Source organism: Neovison vison, chromosome 4 (genome assembly GCF_020171115.1).
Source record: "Neovison vison isolate M4711 chromosome 4, ASM_NN_V1, whole genome shotgun sequence".
Taxonomy (NCBI): Eukaryota; Metazoa; Chordata; class Mammalia; order Carnivora; family Mustelidae; genus Neogale; species Neogale vison.
The window spans coordinates 189967953-189987177 of record NC_058094.1 but is presented as its reverse complement, the minus strand read 5'-3'; the positions used below and the strand labels follow the sequence as shown (position 1 = coordinate 189987177).

The 19225-nt window shown below is 45.6% G+C and overlaps 1 protein-coding gene across 1 annotated transcript in view; it reads right to left on the bottom strand.

The window, feature by feature from the left end:
* EEPD1 (endonuclease/exonuclease/phosphatase family domain containing 1) overlaps positions 1-19225 on the bottom strand; it is a 109730-nt gene that overhangs the window by 39616 nt on the left and 50889 nt on the right. The window lies entirely within an intron of this gene.

The following is a 19225-nucleotide window of genomic DNA, read 5'->3' as shown; positions in this document are numbered from 1 at the left end:
GCCCATTAATGGACAATGCTGGGGATAAACAAGATGTGGCAGAGACCTAGGATGGAATTATATTTAGCCTGAAAAAGAAGGAAATTCTGGCCCATGCTACAACCTAGAGGAAGCGCGAAGACATCATGCTAAGTAAAACAAGCCAGACACAAAAGGACAAATGCTGTCTCATTCCACTTTTATCAGATAGCCTGCACGGTTGCATCCAAAGAGACAGGAAGCAGAAGGGCGGCTGCCTGGGCCGGGGGGAGGGAAGATGGGGGACCTGTTGTTTAGCGGCTTCAGTTTGGGATGACCAAAAAGTTCCGAAGATGGATGGTGGTGTGAATGTACTCACATATTCTCATGCTCATAAATGGTTAAAATCGCAGATTTTATGTTATGTACATTTCACCTAAAAAAATTCCAAAAATAGGGCGTCTGGGTGGCTCAGTTGGTTAAGTGTCTGCCTTTGGTTTAGGTCATGATCCCAGGGTCCTGGGATCAAGTCCCACATCAGGGTCACTGCTGAGCAGGGAGCCTGCTTCTCCCTCTGCCTGCTACTCCCCCTGTTTGTGCTCTCTCTGTCTCAAACAAATAAATAAAATCTTAAAAAAAAGAATTCTAAAAAATAATGACAGCTGCTTCATGCAATGGATCTGAACACATTCAGAGGAATATAAAGAAGTAAACAGCTGCCCATGTTCAGTATTAATCTTTCCTTCGTGTCCTTTTGATGCCAATAAGCCAACAGCTAAAACCTCTGCTAACGAAGACGGCCTGCTCAGCTGCTGACCGCACAGTAACCAAGCCCTACTGTGTGCAGGTGGGCAAGGGTGTGCAATGACCAGGACATGCTCCCTGCTCAGGAGCTCACAGCCTCTCGGAGGCCACAATCAGACCACAGTCAGAACACAAGACAGGGTACCACGGGGACAGGCCAAGATGCAAAGAGAAGCCCGGTCCTGGCAGAGAACAAGGAAGGCTTCCTGGAGGAGGGTCTGGGCTAGCCTTGAATGGGGAGAAAGATGACCCACAGAGGGGCAGCAGAGGCAAAGGCACCGAGGGGAGTGGAGCGGTGTGGTGCGTATGAACCCTCCAGTTTTTGGTTTAGGGACCAGAGCCCGGACCGTAGCCAGCAACTGAGACGTGAATTCGTTAGTGGATGCAGGCTAACGAATTAGTGGATGGGGAGGAGGCATCCTCCCCATCACGACACGCTGCCTTTGACGTGTTTGTGGCCAGAAGGCCAGGCTCTGCGCAAATGGGAGGAAGCACAAGTGCTCGCTGAGATCGTTTAGGGAGCAGGTCAGCCGTGGGTGGCGCGTGACGCTCCCTCTCCGCGGAGCCAGTCTGTTTGTGGTCACTGGCCACTGCGTTCTCTACCTCTGACCAACCTGCCTGGATTCTCTGGAGCAGAAATGTCCCCACTCCCCAGCTGACGAGCCTCCCTCCAAAGGGGTTATTCCTCATGATAACATTCACCTTAATTTACAGAATTCTTCATACTCTCTCCATGCACCTAGGCAAGCCCAGGCAACCAAGTGTAATGGCTTACATAAGAGCAACTCAGGGAAGGACGATAATGGTTTTAAAATTTACAAGACACTACTAGCACGACTAACAATTCGGCAACTCTCAGAGTGAAAAGACAGGACTCGGGGCATTCCCTCTGCTCCAGCCATGCTGACTCTCCATGTCTCGGACACTGGTTTTGTTGTTCGTCCGGCTTGGGTCCTGCCCAACATCTTCACAACCCTGACTCTGACACTGTGTCATTCCAATGACAAAATGAACTCCAAAATGAACTGCATGTCCTCCAAGCAGCCTTCTCGGGACACTGAGGTCAAGCAGCATCTCTGATCGTCACATTTCATTTTCTCTGGCCCACTTCCTAGTCCATTAAAGCATTGATTTGTTGGGGGTGCTGTGGTCTGTCCCTTCCCAAAGAGCAAGGAAGCTCCTTACAGCTGGGAGCTCAAGGGTCTTCTCGTCATTCTGTTTGCAGGCTCTGTAACTGGGGCATGGAAAGGATTCAAGGAACACTTACTAACCGACTAGCAGGGCCTAGTCAATATTATAGCTGATGCAGCCCAGCTTGGCTCACTGGCCGGGCCTCAGTTTCTCTCTCTGTAGAAGAATGCCTCCAACGAGATGACCGTGTGTGTTTTCCCTCGGTGATACACACTGCAGGCATGTACGCACACGCCTGCTATGAAGGGGACGTATCCAGTGGCCGGTCAGTGCTCCTGGCTACTCCTCAGCACATTCTGATTCCCCACGAATTCCAGGCCACTGATTTGGATGGCAACTTACATGCTCAGTTAGGGGCTTCCAGCTGGAGCTCAAGTTTCAGAAGCTTAAACTGCTTCTGAAATAACCACTGGAAAACCATTCTACCAGGGGAGATTTTTCAGCAGTCTCTCATTTCTGCCCCAGTCCACGGTCTTGAAGTCCGATTCAGGATCGGATATCAGACATTGACCAATGAGAGGAAAGGTTTGAACACTGCTGAGATAGTCAACTCTCCTTCTCCCCCTGCTTGCAAAGATAGTACACACAAGCCATTGTAGAACGTGAGCTGAAAACCGACAGTTTCAGGCTCTAAGGGAAAAGGATATAAAGACAACATCCGTTGACTCTCATTTAAGTCAATGCCTGAAGGATGCTGCTTCCTGCTCTGACTATCCTCTTGAATGGGGATGTGGCAAATACGTGGCATGCCTAGTGCCACTCTCCAACCCTCTCCACCTCTTCCCATGAACTTTGCTCCCGTGTACCTTAGTCGCAGCTTCAGAATCCTCAACACTCCAGTTAAATCAGATTAAACTGATTTAACACCTGCTCTACAACCAAGGCCAAAGAGTATTAACCTATGGAGGGGGTCAGAGAAAAAGAGGGGCATTCCCACACTACTCAAAAGCATCAGTGTGAGATGAGATTGCTTTAGGGGCGGGGCAGAAAAGACAGGAAGAGGAAAAGACACTCAGATCTTTCAAAATGGAAACAACACATGGTAATAAGACATTACTGCCCCAGCTGCTTATAACATTGGATTTCTTCAGGGAGCTGTGGGTTTTTTCCCCTCCTTAGAGCTGTAGTCTTTAAGAGTATATGAGATGTTTCCTGTTACATAACTACCCTAATGTTAGTTCTTCCCTTATTGGAAACGCTCCAAGCTTGGGGTATTTCTTTCAGTATGTGTGGTATCCGATTCCTCTAAACTGATACCGAGAGTCCCTGGGACAAAATGTCACTCGTATGAAGCCGTTTTCTGCATCCTCCAGTTAAGACCTCTCATTTCCCCCCTCATCTCTGTGCCAGCTTTGCTCGTCTTTCCCTCCCTCCCTCCCTCCCTCCCTCGCCCTCTCCCTCCTTCCCGTCCTCCTTCTGTCCTTTTGCTAAGTCCATGAATGTGTATGGAATGCCTCCTATATTTCAGAAACTGCCAGGCATCAGGGTGACCGAGATGAACCCACACTATCCCTGCCCTCCCAGAGGCTAGGATCCTGCTTGGGCACGTGCCGAGGGAAGTTGTGCCCCTCTTTCCCGGGTTCTGTAGGTTGATGGCTGGACTAAAGAGGCATATCTTTATGGTGGCCTGGGGCTTGGTCACCATCCTCTGAGAACAGCAGAGCCCCCGTCAGAAGTCTCAGTGGCAAGCAATTTCTTTTTCAGCGCCCAGCTGAGAAAGGAGGCAAATGGTAACACAAAAGTAGCCGAGAGCAGCGCTTTCCTTAGAAAAACGACAACTTTAGGGACAAGTTCTGAAGTCAAAGTGCCAACACTTGGGTAGACCGGGGATGCCTGCTATTAACGTTTGCTTAACTAAGCCCCAAGGAGATGAGCTAGCTGAGGGCTGAGGCCTTATTCCACGGCACAGAGCCTGGTCCAACGAGGTCTATCGAGGAAATAGAGGTAGCAATGGGGAAAGCACCAGACACTGCAAGAGGGAAGCAAAGCAACAAAGTTGAAGATACAGAAGCTGGAGGGCTCCCCGCCCCCCCACCCCACCACCGCCCCACTGCAGTCTGGGGTGGCTTGGAGCTGCTGGCTGAACCTTAATGGACCCTGAAAAGGCCGCTAAGAGCCAGATAAGATAAAAGGAAGATGGTGCCACAAAATCATTTAAAGGCCAGACCTTGTGACTATGCAGAAACTCATGCGCGGTACCAGAGTCAAGGATTCCCTCCAGCTCCCTCTCTCTGAGGACTCTGGCACTGAGCTTCCCCTGCATTTATGAGGTGACACAGTATACTGCGTGAGACATAGCAGCATTTGGAAATGCGTTATGGATGTACATGTAACATGGAGGAGTGATCCACTCACCGCACGGATAAAATATTTAAGGTTATGCATTATGCACTCGGCACTATTGGGCACCAGGGATGCAGTGATGGGCAAACACAGCCTCTGCCTTCAAACTTCTCAGTCTGATGGAGGAACCAGTTACATACATCAGCCACAGATGCACCCTCAAGGGGCAAACACAGGGTGCCATGGGGCTCTTTGGAAGGGCAGTGCAAAGCTGGCAGGCTCCCTGGGAGGTGACTGTTCTAGGCTGATGCCCATGGGCTTGCGAGGCAGAGAGATTGAGTGGGAGGAAAAGTAGGAGCAAAGGAACCAGGAGGTAGAGTGAACATATCCCTCCACCCTGCCCAGAGACTGAATGCCCACAGGGACCACAGCGATGTCTGGAGGGTAGGATAGGTGACGAAGAATTATTCTGCAGAAACAACTGAGGCCAGGCCTGCTTAGAGGGTTGGTTAAACCATATTAAGGAGTTTGAACTGTATCTTGAGGCAAGGAGTAGCTAATGATGAGTTAGGGCGGTGGTGCCAATGAAAGCCCAAGGGGCAGAAGATGCCCGATAAAGGTATAAAGTGGCTCTGGTGTGAAGGGTTTGGGGTGGAGTGGGAGTGGGGGACAAGAATGGAGTAAGTGAGACCCGAGCTCTGCACCCAGCATGCCAGCCCAAACTGTCTCCCGGACTGGAAACCAGGCAAGTACGGGGCCGTGGTTACCATCTGTATCCTCAGCAGAACAGCTGCGAATCTCTAGAGAGGAGACACTCTGGGCAGACTCCCAGGAAGGGATAGGGGGCCCAAGAGCAGAATTTGGAGAGAAGATGGAATCACAGCCAGCAGCCACAGGCAATGATGATTCTCTATCCATATGTCCGCACGCAGGACATGGGGGCCACTTAAGACTTCGCGAAAGTCGAATTCAGAAACGAGGTCAACCCCGTCGTTGGACTGCTTCTTCTTTCCCTCTGAAGGAAGGCTCCCCATTAACTTCTCCTGAACAAAGGAAGGAAGAGTTCTCTTTTGATCATCAAATTTTAGACGATGCCACGGATGTTAAATGCAGACTTGTTTTCCCTAAGTCTAGATTTTCTTCCACCATTGACTCAGGGCTGGGAAAACACAGTGGACATCGGCCTCTGGATATTAGTGAGCGTGCACACCTCAGAGAGAAGGCAGGCCCCCAGGGAAGGCGCCCTCTTCAGCATCTTGTCCCATTGCTGCCAAACACACACCCACCATCTCATCCTTCCTTCGCAAAGCCAAGGGCTGAACCACAACACCACCATCAGAACAATCAGCATGGAATTTAGCTTGGCTGGCTATTCTTGGCAGGTTAGAGAAAACTAGTGGCGAAACAGTGGGCAGGAAACTTCTCTGACGACAATCTCATGGTTTTTGTTCTAGTCAGGTTTTCGACGGCTTGAATCAATTACAGTAATTTCCATTTCTTAGAAATTTCTTGGAAAATTGCCCAATCCACTCAGATTTTCAAAGTTTGAGCGCAGAATGGTACTAGTGGTCACTTTAACTTAAAAAACAACCTCTGCTTCTGCGGTGATGTCCCCTTCCTCGTTCTTTAATGTGTATAGATACTTTTTCTCATCTAAAAAAAAAAAAATTAGGTCCTGAACTTATCAAGTCTACCATTTTTTTTTCTAATTAAGCAGGTCAACATTTACCTTCACTAATTCCTTTCTCCAAGTTTCCATTGTTTTCTTCAGTTTCTCTATTTACCTTCTTGAGTCAGGTATTCATGATTCAGATCTCTTTATTATATATAAGGCCATGAATAAAAATTCATTCTCTATGTAAATATTCATCCTTGTTTCCAATTTCATTATGTAGCCTTCTTGTCTACCACCAAGTCTGAAGCTGCTATTTTGGTCTCTTATTGGAGTCAATAGTTCTTTGGATTATATTTTTCTATCTCTGAGTAATTGGGTTTTAAATTGTATAGTTTTGTATTTTCTGTAATTCTAATGTACTGAAGTTAAAGGAAGTACCCTGTACGTTTCCTGCTTTTAAAAATCTATTCATAGTCTTTTTTGGTCTATTTTATGATGCTTTCCTCTATTTCCCAGGGTTTGAGTAGTTCTAGAACTTTTTTTTCAATCTCCCAGTGTGTACCTTTAAGTTTTCATATTACTGTAGGGGGATTAGGGAAGGGCTCTGCAGTCAGTCTGCCTGGGTTCAAGCTGTATCACCTACTCATTGCAGGATCTTAAGAACTTTAAGAATAGCAGGTAGGAGGCAGGGAAGGGATCTGGCATTCACCCCTATGACCCTCAACATAGATGACACAGGGGAAGTACTTATCATGTTGCTTAGTTCAGGGTAAACCACTTTCAATGGTGGATATTGGTATGAATATTATTGAGGGCTTTTTTTTTTTAAGTTACTAACACTTCTCTAAAAATCAGAATAAAGAAATCAACAACTTTTTGTGCTACCAACCTATTTCCAGATAAGCAGCACAACAAACCTCTATATCTCCCATTCGCTTTTTGGTCTCCATTAACACCCATTAACAGATCCAGAGTCTAGTCCCAGTGCTACTGCTGCATCCTGTGGCTGCTCTTAAGAACAATTTCTGACACTCTTATTTGCTTCTTTACCAAACTTAAAATAAAAAATTGCTACTTCTACTGATTCCAGGGCTTGTGCTACCTCTTCTTCTTCTTCCTCTTCTTTTTTTTCTTTTTCTTTTAATAGAGTGAAAGGAGGGAGGGACAGAAGGAGAGAAAGAATCTCCAGCAGACCCCCCAGTGAGCACAGAGCCCAACATGGGGCTCCATCTCATGACCCCAACTGAAACCAAGAGTCAGACACTTAACCGACTGAGCCACCCAGGCACCCCTGTGTTACTTCATCTTGAGCAATATTTTGTCTTATCTCTTAAACTTCTACAACGTATCTTTAAAGTAAGATTTAAAGAGTTTATTTATTTATTTGACAGACAAATCACAAGTAGGCAGAGAGGCAGGCAGAGAGAGAGAGAGAGAGAGAGGAGGAAGAAGGCTCCCTGCAGAGGAGAGAGCCTGATGTGCCGGGCTCAATCCCAGGACCCTGGGATCATGACCTGAGCTGAAGGCAGAGGCTTTAACCCACTGAGCCACCCAGGCACCCCAAAGTAAGCCTTAAAGTAAGGAGTATTTTCCTATGTTTTCCCAAGCCCTTGCATGCCCGAGAATGTCTTTCTGATTGGCTTCATACATGAAAGACAACTCAGCCGAGTGTGATGTGAAATTGTTGGGTTACAACATAACCCCCCAAAACTTCGGAGTTGGTTTGCCAACTTACTTGATAATCAGAAGAACTTTTAATGTGTCAGATTTTCAGACCCCACCTAGGGAGGAGTGATACAGGGCCTGGGAACATATCTGAATTAAAGACAAGACAACACAAAACTCCCAGGTGTTCTAGTGTTCCAATATCTTTCATAGATATAGACTCTCTGCTGCAGAGAACAAGCCTAAAGCCAACCTGATTTTTGTTATTCTTTTCTCTGCTTGGATTCCCATGAATTTCTCCCCCTTTTGTCCTTGTTATTCTCTCTGTTTTCCGGGCTATACCCAGATCCAGGCCTCTTTTTTCCAACAGCTGTTCAGAACGTGGTGAGCAAGTACCTTATACCCAGACCCAATCTCTCTGTCACTCAGGGAGGTAGCTAAATCCGGATCACTGGTCCCAGTAATCACCAACACCAATCTGAATAGGGGCTGTCAGTTCTGTCTTCCACATTGATAACCTTGTCTCTTATTTTTCTCTTTCTTTCTTGTATTTTCCAGAACTATTTCTCAAGGTTGGTTTTTTCCTTCCCCTCCATTCACATCTCTGATTTCCCATAGCATTTGTGTTAGTTTTCTGGGGCTGCTCTCACAAATTATCAAAAAGTTGGTGACTTAGCCCAACACATATATATTCTCTCACTGTTGTGGAGACCAGAAATCTCCAATCAGGATTACTTAGCAGAAATCGGGGTATCAGGTCTACCACACTCCCTCTGGAGGCTCTAGGGCAGAATGAGTTCTTTGTCTCTTCTAGCAACCAGTGGCTGCCAGTATCTGGTGATGGGTCTCCGTCTCTTGGATCATAGCGCCTTTTCTTCCAGCAAACTTTCCCCTGCTTGTCTCATAAGGACACCTGGGATTGCAATTAGGACAATTCAGGATAGTTTCCCCATCTTTCCAGATCCTTAGCTTAATCATATCTGTGGCATCTTTTTTGCTTTATAAGGTCATAATATTTACAAGTTCTAGGGATTAGGCTATGGATATCTTTTCAGGGCCATTTTTCAGCCTACCACACATTAATACTCCTTATACTCCTACTAATTTGGGTTTTAGTTCTGTTGTGGAATTTTGTTTCCTCAAGACCTTCCCTAATTCACTGCATCTCTTTTTAAAATTTTATTTCTGTTGCCTTTTCCCACTAGCCCATTCTTTCCTTATGTTTTTCTGTCACTGTTCCAGAGCGGCCATGTCTTGCCATAGTATGTGGAGGATGCCACACATATCCCCCAGATTCTCTTTTGTAACCTGCTATAGATGACTTTCTGGGTCTCCAGAAGCTTCTGCCTTTACTTTGTTCTGCAGGAATTTTCCATAAAGTCTTTTTTTTTTTGTCTTATTCATCCTTAAGTAAGGAAAGGTTTGTTCTAACCACTGGTTGATTTTCAACAGACATTATGAGCAGACTGACCATGGCTGTTTTCTGCTCACCTACATAAAGGATGGATCTCCTTTCCAGACCTGCTATGGGAGGGGACTGGCCGAGGGCACAGCTCCTGGCCAACTCCTGCTCAGAGGTTCGCCTCCTCCTCAGAGACTCTCAGTCGGTTCAAGATAGAAAGCATCCTGTCTCCCAACACGCGCAGCTGCCAGGACACCCCGCTTGTAGCACTTTGCTTTTGGGGAGTAGATTTACTAGAGTGCACTGAAATCATGCCAGGTTCCCCCTATCTCCCATCTGGTTATAGTCTGATGTTTCTTTTTTCTCTACTTGGCAATGGAGAAAAATCCCAAAGAGACGGCCCTGTGAGGAAGGGCCCACATCTGAGGCTAGTAGCGGAGGATAGAAAGGAAAGACTAACCAGCTGGAATTTGCTTTAAGTGTGTGAGTCAGGAACAAATGATGAAAAACGTGTAAATTGCTTTGTCACTGTTTTTCAGGAAAGGCTGAAGGGGGTGGTGGTGAGGTGGGGTCTTCTCCCGGTGGCTCTTTGTGTCACGAGCAATACCCCGGGTAGGCTCCCCCAGCCTGGTGCTGTCCACCTCCTCGCTGTCACCAGCTGACACCTCCACGTTTCCGCCGTTGGTCATTCCTCTCAGTTCTTGCTGGCCTGTGAGGTTTTGTTATTTTTCTGCATCATCATGGGTATCTGAGCCAAACCTTCCAGAGATGGGGTCTCTGAAGGGCAGGATAATGTCCGGTCTCTTGTTTTTAGCAATTGGCCTGCTCAGTATGTGGAAAGACTGGCTCCCTCAAACTTCAGGGCTTTTCGTCTTCCATGTGGGGAAAAGTATCCGAAAGAGAAACCATTTCCCCTCATGTGATCTGGCCCTTCAGAGCTCCCAGGGTTTCAGGTCTCAAGGCTGCTGAACACCTGGCAGGGTGTCCACAGGGTAGAATCAGGGTGGGACCTTCTGGAAATCTCTTCAAGCACAAACCAGGGGCATGGGCTGCAGTGAAGAAGCCTGACTTTAACTGAAAACAGCAGAAGATGATCAGATCCAAGACTGGACAAGCTAACAGTGGGGGTGAGGTTGGTTCACAAATGGAGACCAGGAATCACTTTTCCACACCTGCACTTTTCTCCTCAGCAGCAAACTGCCTACTTCATGCCACTTTCCTAAAAGGCGGAAACATTTAACCTAATCTTCTAAGGTCTGGGTCCCCAATGGAAAGCCCATTAGAAAGTTAACAGCCTGCTTTAACTGCAGGAGATAAAGCTCTAGTCGACTGGGCCATTTTACCCATGGGGAGTTTGGAAGAAAAGACACAGGAACAGATGGAAATGTAGACAGAACCAATGAAGAGGAGAAAGAGGATCCTATTAACAGAGTGACTTCCAGATGTCAGGTACTGCACTAAGCCTTTATGACATTATTTTACTTACACCTCGAAGTTTCTCCTCGTGGACATAGTTCTAACAAACCGCAGATTCCAAAGCGAAAGAGCATTTGGGGACTGAATGGATGATTTGCATGCTACAATATCAGTTTTTCTTCCTCCTGGCTGTGGGATAGCTTACTCTCTGCTGAAGAGGCAAGGATTTCAACTACTACTTTTTAGCTTCAGAGAAATCAAGTGTCTTGTGAAAACTCCACACAAGGGCAGGGAATGGCACCCAGGTCTGGATGATTTGAAAGCCCTTGCCACTTTTTACTCAAGCAACATATATTCCCTGAGCACCCACTGTGTGGCAGGCATATGGCACCAGAGACAGAGCAATGGACAAAACAAAATCTTGACTCTCATGAAGCTTTCATTCTGCCGAGGGATGGGGAGCAGTGATCTGCTGGCCTCTGTTTAACCACCGGCCTTAGAGAAGCAGGGACGGGAGAGCTGTAGCATTTCCCGATTTCCCTGGTGGATATACTCCCATTATGGCCCATTTCAAGCCACCAGCTTGACGTGACTAAACACAGAGATGGGAAGAGACACGCCACTTCACACCAGCTCCAGCATACCACCGTGAGCAGGGATCTGCGACAAACCAATTTTCTATTAATTACAAATTGAATATATAATAAATTATACAACTAGGTAATGTGCCCAGGGGTGATGAATTTGTAAAAACTAAGCAGGGTAAAGGAGTAGTAAGGGTGCTATGAGGAAGTCAGGAACACTCATCCCACGAGATGACATTGGGTCAGAGACTGGATTTTCCCATCTGTAGAATCAGGATAATGATTCTATTTAAAGGTGTCATCATAAGGATTGGGTGAAATGGCACTTACTGTAGAATAATCCCTTCAAGTACATAGTAGGTACTCAATTAATGATGGCTATTAATATTTATCTGAACTGATAGAGAGATGGCCTGGTACACAATTCTTATCTTCCTTAGAACTGATAAGAATATAAAGTTTTCATTCCTGAAAATCAAGCTGGTATTTTAGCCACTTAAACGAGTTCTAAATGACTGACCAACAACCTAGAAATGTTGCTATACACATGGAGTCGCTAAGTTCTTAATGCCAGGCCTTCTAACACTGATGTTAGAACTTGCAGTGTCCCCATTATTATTATTATTATTATTATTGAATAATTCAATTAAATTCTTTAATAGTTAGCTCTTTAATTCCAAATCAATCTACACCACCCTCCCTCAAAGAGGTACAAAGAAGGCTGTAACTCTTCTGGATGAGTAGACCCCATAGTTTTGCTCTCCTTCCTCCTCTGAACTGAAAACAGAAAGATATGCAGATAAATAAGCAAAGCCTCCACCACAGCATTGGTTCTTACACTCATTCAGAGCCGTGCCATTCATACAGAATGCAAGTCTCAGGACAAAACGGTAAAGACAAGAACCCCCTCAAAGATAAAGCTGCATAAAATGTTGAAAAGAAATTAAGTATTGAGTTATTTTACACTGAAGGGTGAAACTCTCCCATTGAACAGAGAAAAACGCTCAACTACTTGAGCTACAGGGGCACCTGGGTGGCTCAGTGGGTTAAAGCCTCTGCCTTCGGCTCAGGTCATGATCCCGGGGTCATGGGATGGAGCTCCGCATCATGCTCTCTGCTCAGCAGGGAGCCTGCTTCTACTCCTCTCTCTCTCTGCCTGCCTGTCTGCCTACTTGTGGTCTCTGTCTGTCAAATAAATTTAAAAAAAAAAAATTGAGCTATAGGGCAGCTGGGTGGCTCAGTGGGTTAAGCCACTGCCTTTGGCTCAGGTCATGATGTCAGGGTCCTGGGATCGAGTCCCGCATCAGGCTGTCTGCTCAGCAGGGAGCCTGCTTCCCTTCCAGACTGCCTCTCTGCCTACTTGTGATCTCTCTCTCTGTCAAATAAATAAATTAAATATTAAAAAAAAAAAAAAGAATTGAGCTATAGCTAGAGGTTCATTATGAGGACAGAGAATTAAAGGAGAATGAAAAATCTTATCAGCCTGCCATCTGCAACGGAAAGGGCCAGATGTCCCGCAAGCGTCCCCATTTTGTCTGTCCATCACAGAGAGTCCGGCCTCCTTAGCTCTGCTTCAGAGAGGACAACAGGGGGGCTACGCCACATGGCAAGAGCAAAGCCATCATTCAAACCCAGGGCTCAGGGCCCTGACTGGAACCTCTTGGTTTCACTTCAAATTCCCACCTGCTGTCGCATCCAACTAGTTAATGACAGAGCCTCAGAACTTGGATAAGGTTCTTGTTGGTCATTCTTACTCCAAGCGGTTATGATGAAATACAGGCCCAGATGTCCCTAAACCGAGGGGGCTCTTCCACTGGTATTATTCCTTCTCTAATCCAAGTAAACTGGGGACTTCTTGGAACTCATACCTTTTTCCGTAATTTTTTTCAACATACTTTCACCCAAGAAGGGCTACCTGCCCAACACAAATCAGAAAATGCTGCAGATATCATCTGAGGATAATTTTTCCTTGAGGAAGAAATATTTTTTACCACACTCCTCTCCAGGTGGCTTTTCCTAAATCCTCTTTGGTTGCTCCTTGACTTTCGTGAGGTAAAAGAAATAATCAGATCAAATAAGTTTTTGTATGTACTGTGGGGATGGTATCCCCATCCTGCATGACCTTACCTGGAAAGGGGTATAGCTTGACCTTTCTCCCCATTATATTTCTACTTTCCTATGGTCTTCCCTAGCAGTTCCTTCACAACTACATGAGACATACTTTGATCTACTGTCTCTTCCTGTCTTCCCTTTCCATTCACAAAGCTTCCCTCCAACATTTTAATCTTTTGCATTATATGTATTTCCTTATGTGCATCAAATCCTGTGAGAATGGAAGCAACACACACACACACAGACACACACACACACACATGCTTTTGCTTTTTGAAATGAGTACTGAGTACTATGTGGCTGGCCAGCTATCATAGCAATAATTATGAGTTTGAGGCTTTTTTTTTTTCTTTTGGTCCCCACCCTTTTTGTATTTTGGGATTCATGGGGGATTCCTTGTTACCTAGTTTTTCTGTAAATGTCCGCAAGTTTAGGTTTTGCTAACTAGTTGCTCTTTTTGCTGCCGATATTTTCATTATGAAAATCTCCAAACCTTTGGGAAAATTCAGAGAACTCTACAGTAAACACATACCTACCACCCACTTTCTATAATCATTAGCATTTCACACTATTTGCTTTATCACGCATCTGTCCTAACCACCCATCTACCCATCTTTTTTTCTTTTCTTCTTTTTTTGAAATGCATTTCAAAGTAAGCGGGAGCCCAGTGATTTGTCTCGTATTTCACACGAAGACTGGCTTCAAAGTAATTCCTCTCATTCTCCGCTGAACCACTCCCTGCAGACTCCTAGACTCCAATGTGGGAGCCCACCCTGGGCTCTACTGAAGGTCCACCAGCATGAATGTTTGTCCTCCAGGCCTTTCTCAAGGTTGTCCTGGAAGATTTCATTAACCAAAGCCTCCCTTAACCTGGACTAAATGGCCATTCTTCCCCTCCAGCTCAACTCCTCCACCTTTTAATGTTTCCATCAAGCCACCATGAAATGAATATTTCTAAAGCTCCACTTTATGTTTGATCACATATTTTCAGCCAAGAAATGAGTGTTATTTTCACATAGTACTCAGTATGATTTCTCCAGGCGCCCTTCAAAACAAAATAAGCCCGGCTTGTCTTGTGACCCTTTCAGTCCTCTGCCCATGTCTCAGTGACCCCAGTGCCATGGCTGCCCAAGGAGCCTTATTGCTGCTGGTTTCAGCTATACACTGGCACCTTCTTAAGAACTTAGTTACTGGGAAAGAGTAAGAGTAATGAACTGAACGTGTAAGAGAAAAAAAACTTCCACTTTCAAGAACATACTAGAAATTACAAAGTTATCTAACACAATGCAGGGTCTGTGATTCCAACTTAATGTTCCAGCCAAAATTTTTCATCTGGCTTCAAGGTTGACCTTTCACCTCTTAGCTAGGCTTCTCTTCCTTTTAGGCCAGACAAAATCCACCCCTGGGTTTTGTCAGAAGCTATGGCCTCATTAATCAGCTTAAAGAGTAAACATTCATTCCTCCTTATATTGCAAATGAGCCAGTAAGATTCTCTAGGCAGGGAACTGTTTAAAGTAGCAATTATGAGGGCATATTTCACAGCAATCTTTCATTTTTTTTTCTTTTAAAAAAAAGTCATTCGTTGGGACGCCTGGGTGGCTCAGTTGGTTAAGCAGCTGCCTTCAGCTCAGGTCATGATCCCAGCATCCTGGGATCAAGTCCCGCATGGGGCTCCTTGCTTAGCAGGGAGCCTGCTTCTCCCTCTGCCTGCCTCTCTGTCTGCCTGTGCTCGCTCTCTCTCCCTCTCTCTCTGACAAATAAATAAATAAAATCTTTAAAAAAAAAAAAAAGAAGTCATTCGCAAAGCACATATTTATGTGAGAAAATTTAGAAAATACAAAAAGAGACAGGGAAAAAAACATTGACCATAATTCTGCCACGCAGGAATTATCATTAATAACTTCATCTCTACCCTTTTAGACTTGAAAAAGATGAATATATGCATTTTGGAAAATTGAAATTATATTGTACATGCTGTTCCTATTATTTTTAAGTTATCATTGTTATAAATTATTGTCATTATTAATTGGCATGATTCCATGTCATTAAGTATTATTTGATATAATTTTAATGGAGCTAAAGAGATATAAATACAGATATAAGCTATATTTAGTAATCTTTGTTGGACATCTAATCTGCATCAGGGAGCAGAATAGGTTGCCGCACCATGTGCCACTTTGGCGTGTGGATTGTTTTAGCTAAAGGCAATCAAGACTCAGCAGATTCAAGAAAAACTTTTACCTCTCCCTTAACCACCATAAACAATTTAGATATGGAGCTTGGCCCAGAAAGAGAGCTATTACCAGGGATAACTTTCTATGTGAACGACCCATCTATATGGCAGAGCAAACAGCTCATTATCGAACATCTGCTCACATCTTGCATCTACTGCTTTATGAATCACCCTCCTCCCCTTTGAAGCCCCAGGCCCCTTGCCCATTCCTTAACTCAAGATGGCATATAAGCCTCAACTGCCTGACTTGCCTTTGGGTCTCGTATTTTTATGAGGTTCTCAGAGGTATGAAATTAAACATTTATTTTTCTCCTATTAATCTATCTTATGTCAATTTAATTGTCACATCAGCCAAAGAACCTAGAAGGGTAGAAAAAACATTTTTCCACCCCAGCAGGTGTTTCCAATGTTTCAGTGTTCTAACGATCACTTTGGTGAATAATTCTGAACATACTACTTTCTGTATAACTTTGTTTCTAACAATAAATTTCCAGGAGGTCAAGGACTATGAATATTTTTAAGATTTTAAATAATTTTTGCAAAACTGCTCTGCAGACTTAGACTTCTGCTACCCGTTGTATGACCCACTTCCCTGGCCTGTGTAATTTATGTAAAAACTCCCTAATCCAATAGGTGGAAAAGGCGTAATGAAGCTGTTTAAATTTACATGTATTTGTCCACCAGAGAAACTGAACGTTTTAATTATTCTTTCATCAGAGCCAGTGAGTGATGGCAAGGGAGGGGAGCAGCCCCAGGGAATATTCTGCAGCACCTAGGAGTCACACTGGAAAGCCTGGAGTGGGGATGTAGGTAGGGGGGTGTGGGGGGTGGCAAAGCTCAGCAGCCCTGTGCAGGGTAATCCATGAACAATGGGGCCTCTGTACCTCAGTGGAAGTTCTCAAACCATTTGTCTCCTTCTTCTCCTTTCCTAATTGGATATATTTCTCTGGAGATACCAGAACAGTATGTACAAGGCTTTTAAATTCCCCAACTTCTTGATAAACAACTACTATCAATATTTTGCCAAAAAAATTTTGTCTAGGGCCCCACCAGCCAGAAGAAGTATGACTGAAGCCTACTTACTTCAGAGAGAGTAAAAAAAAAGAGTATTTTGAAAGATCTCCTTGTTGGCTCAAAGTCATCTGGGTAAACTAGAACCGGAACTGAGGACTCCCACCTTCCCTACAGCATGGGCAGCAAAAGAAGTAGCGATGCAACTGTGCACAATACAAAAGAATTTAGTCAGACTGACACAAGTCTGCAGTCTACAGGGAGGTCCAGAGGTTTTCCAGAAGGGAAGAGGGAGCCCCCAAGTGAAAGCACAGGCACTGGCCCGCAGGCCTTCCCACCCGGGAATAACCCCAACGTCAGGGGCCGGTGCCAGCCACGGGTCCTCAGGATCTAACTACAATACTGTGCAGAACAGTGCAGAACAGACTGGAACACAAACCCCGGGCAGCAAGGCTTCCAAAACAGCACATCCCCAGGCTTTCAGAGGGAGAGTGAGCATGTCACTGCAGGGACAAATGGCCACTTAACGCTTTGCCGGGAGCTTTGGTTACCTGTAAAACTCCAGCCCCTGGTTTTTAGAGTCAGCTCCACATATGTGGGGATCTGGCTGGTCTCTGGATGTCTGTCTCAGATATCTGTCCCTCCAAATTATGAAGGGAGAAGACTCCCTCAATCTCTCTAGCAATTACCGTTTGCAGCTGGATGTCCATACTGCGAGCTCCAACTAAGAAGTTAAGTCCCTTAAAAGTCACAGCAGCAGTCATCACTGCCAAGCTTTCATCTCCAGGGAACCCAAGATGCGAGAGGGGCTTGGTGTCTGTCCCCCCGGGGTGCCGAGTCACCGTGAGGACAGCGGCTGGGGGGCTGGGACCTATTTTTGTCAAACGACAGCATCTCACGGGGTCTTCAAAGCAATCGTCCCAGACACGGCTGCTATGAATTCCAGCTGCTAAGCGCGAAACCTTATCCTCCAGCCTCTAACTCAGGCCTCTCCAGTTCTTCACTGTCTTTAATTTAAAATACTGAATTCAGGGAGACCCAGAAGCCCGCCTCCCATCTCTCCTCCCCCCACCAGCTGGCTCAGAACCTCCTGTTGCAGAGTCAGGCCCAGAAAGCTGCCTGGGATCCCCGCAGAAACTGCTGGCCCCATATGAAATATGGAAGGGGCCTCTGCAAGACGGGGGCCTCGAGTTCCAAAGTGGGTTTTAGGTTGACAACTTCCTCTTCCAGGAAGCAGGCAGAAAGAAAGCAGACATCCCTGCTCTTGGAGGATGCTGCTTGAGCGTCAGTGGAGCGAGCTGGTTTCCAAGAGGCGCTGGCTTGCATTCTGCAGTTCAGCAGTGGTCCTTGAGCTGTAGAGTTAAAACAGACCACCGGCCCCCACCCAAGAGTTTTCTATTTAAGTAGGTCGGAGAGGAAGCCTGAGAATTTGCATTTCTGTCAAGTTCCCAGGAGAGGCAAGGGCTGCCAGACTGGGAACCATACTTGAAGAATCGCTGAATTAGAATATGCTCTCACTCAGAATGCCACTTTCATGACGATTTCAACACAGACAACTTTACAAGACACAACTTTTTAAGGCACCAGCCTTGGTAAGGAGGGCTCTCTGGGGAGACTCTTGGTGGCTTGGCTGCCAGATAGGACTACAACTTTTGTTTCTCAAACAGGGCACCTATTTCCTGTGGACACTCAGCTTGGAAAAATCAGATGTCATAGAGTACTCAACTCCGCTGGCCTCGAACCACGACGTTTGAATTACTCCATGCCTGCTCTTTCCTATGCCTGTCCCATCCCCTTTGCTATCCTGGCCACTCAGAAGAGCTTCTACTTCCCTTGCCCAAGACCAACACACCCACCTGTGCTCTTGAAAGACTGATCGTGTTGGATCCCGGACCTGCTCCCACTCTTCCTAGAACCCATCTCTCTCCATCTCTCACCCACTGTCTGGCACTGGTCCCTGATCCTTCCTTGAAACCCTTCTCTGGGTATGTTCCTGGACCCCTAACAGCTTCTCTGAATCCTTCTCACCCTTTTATTCTTTGGTTTGCTTGCCTCGTGGTTCTGCTCATTCATTCTCCCTGAAAACCCATGCCAGACCACAGTGATGAACAACAGTGGACAGACAGAGCTCACCCTGCTCGTGTGCAGCTGACGACCCGCTCCCGCTGGCGAACAAACTACATGACTGGTCATTTCAATAGAAATGTGTCAAGTGCTCCAAAAGAGAAACACAAGGTCCTCGGAGGGCATATGAGGGGACGCGAGGTACGGGGTGGCTGATCTAATCTGGGGCTGGAGCAAGGGCCTTCTGAAGGAAGCCAGGGTCTGGAAAGGGAACTGGCCTGACCCTTGTCTTTTCAGTGCCTTGAATGTTGGGTCCAATTATATTTTCAAAGACCCAATCCTATTCTCTCTGTCACAATGACCAGCAGTGATTCAAAAAAAATATATTTCTCTCTCCAGTACTTACGTCCCTGCTGAACTCCACCTCTGTATTTCCAATATCTGCTGGACTCTAACTACAAGGCCTCAGAGGGACCTCAAACACAACACATTAAATGAGAGCTCTCCCAGCAAAGCTGGTCTATACCCACTTCCCCCACCTCAGACACCATCCAACCAAGGCCCGAGCGCCATTATTCTTGAACCCCCCACTCCCTGCCATATCCCATCACCTGAAAAGCCACCGATACAGGTTAATTCTATCTACCCAACCATCTTCTGAATCTAACCTTCATCATATATTAAGTTCTCCGAAGCCATAGCCATACTCTCCTAACTCAATGTATATCTTTTGCTTGTGATAAAATATATACTCATTACAGAAAATTTTGAAAATACATAGAAATTAGAAAATAACCATTGATAACATTGTCCTATTTGCATAGGTGTGTGTGTTTTCGTGTGTCTTGTGTTTAGAAAATGCAATCATAATACCAACGTATCTGACA